Consider the following 6535-nt stretch of genomic DNA (forward strand, 5'->3'; position numbering starts at 1 on the left):
TTATCACCAGCCCAAGGTTCAGAGGTTTCATAGGTGCTTTTTGTTAAACTAAGGTGTGTTTTTGTCATTCTGAATTTGACAAAGTGTATACCCTATATAAGCATCTTATTAAAACCTTTTAAAATTGGGGCTAAAACAAAGAGGCTACCTCAGCTTTTGCTATAACCACATAAAACGCGCGTGCAAACGGCTGGAAATTTCAGCGTTTCTCAGGGTCTCGTTTCAAACTGAGACTGGTATTTATAAATCTGAAATGACGAAACCATAGAGTACTGAGCCGTTGGGGATCCTAATGCTTTTTCTCGTAGTTAAGATCTATTTTAATTGATCCAATGGCAGCAAAAAGACCAACTAAGTAAAACAAATGTGAAAAAAATCCATTAAAATTGTCTATTTTGCCTTTATTAATAGGCATTTTCAGTTTAAATGACTGGGCTCAGTTACTGTTACCATCGCTTTTTACATCGACCAAAAGTGACATTAACGTTTGTGTTCAACAAGAAATAAATCAGTATCTCTTGAAACAGGCTTTACAATATAAATGTTTCAAAAATAAACACTGAAGTATTGAATAATTTCTTTAAAAACAAGTTAACTTTTTACTTTAGAGCGTTGACGCTGCCACTTTCAGACTACCGGACATTTACCGGAGTAAAACTACCGCTTGTCCGGTTTTACTCCGGTAAGTAAAACCGGACATGCAGAGTATGTGGCTTGACATTAAACAGAAAACAACTTATTTATTTCATTCATTTTCTTTTAAAATGTTTCATCAAACAACTTGAGGACATAAAACTCTACTGTTTAGTCCAAACCTCTTTAACTTTACCGTAAATTAACCGGAGTAAAACCGTACAATTGGTGACACCATTCCCGGACTTGGCTTGACAATAAATAAGAGATAACTTTTATTTATTCGCAGGAAATACACGTTACACAAATTTTATTTCTAAACATTTCATTAAACAACTTGAGGATGTAAAAATCAGAAATTATAACTGCTGAGTGAATCATTTTGTCACATTTTGAAACCGAACCGTACGGTTTCCAGCACACGTATGATATTAAATAGCAGTTTTATTAATTTGTTGGAAATACATTTGTTTTATTCAGTTTGATTTAAAACGTTTTATTGAACAACTTGAGAAAACAAAATTCAGAAATTAAAAACAGCTGATTTTGAACCACTTTAACTACGACTTTTAACCGGAGTAAAACCGGAGACCACGGAGAAATCAGTTCAATATGTGGCTCAACAAAAATAACTCATTCATTAGCATGAAATACATATGTTACATAATTTATATTGTAAAATATTTAATTGAACAACTTGAAAATGTAAATATTACAAATTAAAACTAATAAAAGTAAATCACTTTAACTATTGTTTATTTACCGGAGTAAAATCAGACAACTGTGAAGACACCGAGACCAGTATATGACTTGACATTAAACAGACAGTAAGATATTTATTCACTGGAAATACATTTGAAATCGTTTCATTAAACAACTCAAGAACATGAAACTTTGAAATCATAAGTATTAAGTGTGGAACATATTATTTCTACCTTTAATTAAAAACAGGACTACTGTGGAAAGAACCAGATTGTTTTGACATTAAACAGAAAATAACTTTAGTTCATGTGGAAAATGTGTGTTTACGTGCTTTTAAAATGTTTCATTGAACAGTTTACAAATATAAAAAAATAAACAAAATATCTGTGGGGTTGCAGTGGTTACTGTATTTGTTCATATCTGAATGTATGTATATGGATACAGATGGATGGATGGTAAATAGTGAAGAATTAAATGTTAAAAAACATTACTTTAAATATATTTAAATGTCACAGAAGTGTCACTGGCTACAGGTACTTTATGAAACAATAGTAAAAGTACATGATGTGAATAGCACATGAACATAAGTACGGCGTTAATACAGTGAATTATTGTCTAAGTTTACAATCTTAGCTGTTACACTGTTAGATTAATCAATAACAAACTAAAGTTTAAACCCTGTTTTGTATTTTAAGTCTTTCTGAAACAACAGTTGATTGGCTAATAATTAAAATCGTAACATTTAATAGTGAAACATACTTAGTTCCATTTAAGTGAGAAGTCTTTGTTTACTGTTGGTTTTAAATGTAAAAACTTCAGCGTTTAAAACCTTTTTGCTCGTACGCAAATATATTTTCTCGTAAAGTAGAATTCAGCGTCTCTCTCGGGGGGGATTTACGTTGCTGCCGCAGTTGCATGAACAAAAGAGACCAAAAGAGTCACTCAATCAAAATTAACGATGCAAAGAAACAACTACATAGCAGCGATAAAGATTGTACAACAATCTATAGAAACTGATGTTGTACAAGTGGAAAACTATGGAAAACTATGACAATTCTTCTCAGTTTCAAAATAAACAACAATAATTGTGTGTAGAGTCGTATATGTAAATCTGAATGTACCTTTGTGTTGAATAGAAAGGAATTTAGACCTTGAGAGAACATCTAGAACATTACTATTGCATAGAGTTAACTAAAGCACTTTCTTTTTAATAGAAGTCTGTGTTGCTGTAATTTTATCAAATTTGATAATTTATGAGGAATATTTCAAACATTTCTAGTAGGTATAGTTGGAATCTTGATCTTTTTTGAATGTGGTGCTAAATTATGTTATAAGCCGTCTGTATTGTGCTAGATATGCAATATATCTGGCTAAAAATATGTATAAAATTTCCTCAAACTATAAATGATGTGACCAACTTACACGAACAATCAACCTGTGGATTAATCTCTGTAATATAACCCCGTAAAATCTGCATAGCTACCCTTAAAAAAAACACAGGTCTAAGCCTACTCGTTTGATAAAAATGTCACACAGGTACGACTTAACTCAGCTTAGTTTCGGGGCCTGATACAATACAGCGCCGCAGTTTTACTGTGGTATCACAGGGGAGGTTTGAAGTTCAAGATACCGGGAATCAGAGCCTGTCTCGGCACCTCTGACAGCACCCCACGCCGCTGCGAAACCAAACCACCGCCTCGTACACTCATGACTGACTCTCAGTCTGAGTCTGACACCCTGATACACTGCCACCTTTTACATCACAGATACTTAAAGATACATGACCTTTCTTCAGCTTTCATGGAACACAGAAATAAGAGAATAAAGTTATGAACGGGAGAAAGCCCTGCTCCGAAGACCAAGTCGACTGCAGATAGAATTTCAACTCAGTGTACTAACACTTTTAATATGCGATTAAATGTTAAGTTACTCCTGCTCAGCAGCAGAGCCAGACAATTTTCATAGGGCTGGCCAACAGGAGACCATTGCTCAAATAGGTGGACCAGAAAATACCTTTATTTTTTTCCCACATGGCAAGTTTCTGTGGCTCTAGTATTGTTTCTTGATCATTACCTCATCTCCCTACACAGGCAGTTGACTACTGTGTAGAAGTACACCATGAAGACCCGCATAATCTCCCTTATGTTTTCCTAAATTAGTTCAAAATAAAGAATTAATGTGCAGCCGTTGTAAAATCGTTGTCCTTTTAATTAGTGAGAAATCTCACGAGACGTCTACAGTTTAGAAGATAAAAATACTGCCAAACAAACCCACACAGCTGTGTTCTCTTGTTGATTCTCAACCTGATTTATCACTTTAATTTACAAATAGTTTTACAAAAACGTTGCCGGCAAAGAGGCTGCTAGGGTGGCCGAAGATCGATCTATGGGGGCCAAGGCCACCACTGGCCATCCCCTGGCTCCGCTGTTGGTCCCGCTCTACAGTAGCCAGATAAAGATGTAGCAATCAAAGTGGTTAGCCTAATTTCCAAATACTTTTCCATTTGTCTGATTAAACATTAATGATCAACCCTAATAACAGAAGACATTATAATACAATATCACATTTCAACCACTATTAGCTTTTGGTTAAAGTCTAAAAGAGCTCTTTTTGTTCATTCATCTCCCATTTCGTCCAATTGTCAATGTTCAATATTGATGCCAACTCAGCTACAATAAGTCTGGATGAACCCGTCAGTAGGGACACTTTGGCAGAAATTAGCGGTTTGTATTGTTTGTATCTTTAATCTTATCAGTTAAATATTGTTTATTTGTACAGATCCAATTCACAACCAATGTAATCCCAGGCCTCCGCTCAGAAAGCCAACCCAAAAAGACCTTGTTTGGTCTGTTTTATTTCATTTATAACCCAACTCAGTGCTGCTCTAAACTCTGTAACTCCTTGTTTTGCTCACATTCTTATAACAGATTTAATTACAGTACTGGAAATGTACAACAATAATCATCGTTTGTGAACAAATTGTGCACACTCAACAGAGAAAAAGCAGAAGTACCATTTTAAATACCTGATGATGATCTTGGGCGAACAATAAAATGTATATGTAGATTGTTTTGGATTTTAAAAAAAGCTAATTTTACTACAAGTTGTAGTACATTTATTGCAACAGTTGGGATTCAGTAACTTTGGCCAGACATTAAAGAAAACGCTGTCTAAATGCAATTAATCAATACACTGTGTTAAAAGTTAAAGTCACTCGGTTTAAAAAGTGAAACTGGTCCAGATACATCTTTATGTGCATTACTAAAGGGACAGATTGGGTTCTACGTTTGTGGGATAAAAATTTTAACTTGATATGAGTTTTTTTCCCCAAAAAACTAGTTAAAATCTTTCAAAAGATAAACAGAAGTTCACGTATTTTGCTTTTATGTTAACAAAACACAAGAGAAACAACTAGCATAAAGGCACGTGTAGACCTAGTTTCTTTCTTCACCTGATTATCAGTGAAATTATTGATGTGGCAGATAGGTTCAGAGATGTTTATACACAGATAAAACTCTTTAGAACCGAACTAGAACAGCTGGCTCTTCCTGTTTAAAGATGGTGTTCTCGTATCTCTAGACTGACACCATGCCTTGTTGATATTTCTGTGAAGTGCCCAAAAACTCCTACTGAGAAGCCTAAACCAGATTCAACTGAGCTGAATTTAAGTCAGTCACAGATTCTGTATGAGTGCAGAAGAGATTAACCTGCGATTATTGCCCCCAAAATAGATTTATTATAGTTTCCAAGGTCACAAATGCCCACGTCCCTCTCACCTGAGCTCATGTTTCTCCTCATACCAGACTAAGAACATTCCTATCTGTTAAACATGGCAGCAGTAGTATCATGGTTTGGGCCTGTTTTAAAGGGTTATGGCAGTTTGCCACCTCTGAATTCTGAACAATGCTATTTCATTTTAAAAGAACATGCCAGGCTGTCAATCTAGAAAAAAATATCTAAACAGACTCATAAATTGATCAAGCCAAGGAAGAATGTCAATTTTTTTTAGATAATCAAGTTTGTCCAGAATTTACCCCAGAATAAACCTGAACTTTGCAGTTATTGTGGTGAAACCCAGATCAATATTAACAGCAGATATGTAAGTACAAAAGACATACAATATAATATAATATTAGACCCCAGAAGTTAAAAGGACAGCCCCAAGTTTTAAGTCCCGCCCCCTCCATGGAAACAAATGGGACATTATGCTGGTGTAGATTCCCAGTCATCCAGAACATGGTAAATAAAAAAAAGGGTTCAAAAACTACAGAATATTAGTCCAGTTGCTTTTGTTTTTAACCCTTTTTTTGGGGGAAATGGGACATTGCTCTTGGTAACAGTTTAAAATATTCACCTCAGATAATTTTTTCCTGGTGTTGACACTTGATTCAAGTAGTTCTTCCTCTTTTATGTTCAGATATTATCTTTTTAAAAATATGTTTAGCTATGAGTAGTTATTTCGTGCTTTAAGGGAAGGTCGTGTAACACCATGATTTTGTGCAGGGGAGTGGGCGGGGCTTAAAGCTCTGCATCCCTAGTGTGCAGACTCTGGTTCTAAAAAAAACACAACCTGTCAGCTGCCATAAACTCCCAACGAAAGAAAGCAGGGATGTTTGATCTAGTGCTGATGGGAGGCACATACACTTCTGCCGTTCATAGATGTTTTCTTTTCAGTAAAATAAATGACTAACGCAATATTTTTCACTCAGTTCTCTAATAATGTTCAGCTACTTTTTCCGTTAAGCGCTAGGTCATATTTCCCAACAGTTAGCAGATCATCAGTGGTATGTATTTACTGAACTAAACAATAAATAAGAGTACTTTTGAACTTCTTGAGAAACTTTAGTAACAAGAAAAAAATGATCATTTTAAAAATTCTTTCGTCTACAGCTACCCCGGCGACAAAGATACAGACATTAGACCGTCAATTTAATTTAACACTTTGAGTTTTTCACTGGTTTTACATGTATATAAATATTAAATACTGTATATAAATGTGTGTGTGGTCCTCTGAAAAAAAATACACACCGAAGGAGACCAACCATATGGGCCGCTGAAGGATAAGAGGGAGGTAAGAAGAAATCCAACTCAAACTGAAAGTGCGTGTAAATGTGCGCCTGTGTGTTGTGTGTCTTTCTCTTCATTTCAGCATCAGTATGACACAGCTTGTAACACACACACACACACATATATAGACATG

Source organism: Kryptolebias marmoratus, linkage group LG7 (assembly GCF_001649575.2).
Source record: "Kryptolebias marmoratus isolate JLee-2015 linkage group LG7, ASM164957v2, whole genome shotgun sequence".
NCBI lineage: Eukaryota > Metazoa > Chordata > Actinopteri > Cyprinodontiformes > Rivulidae > Kryptolebias > Kryptolebias marmoratus.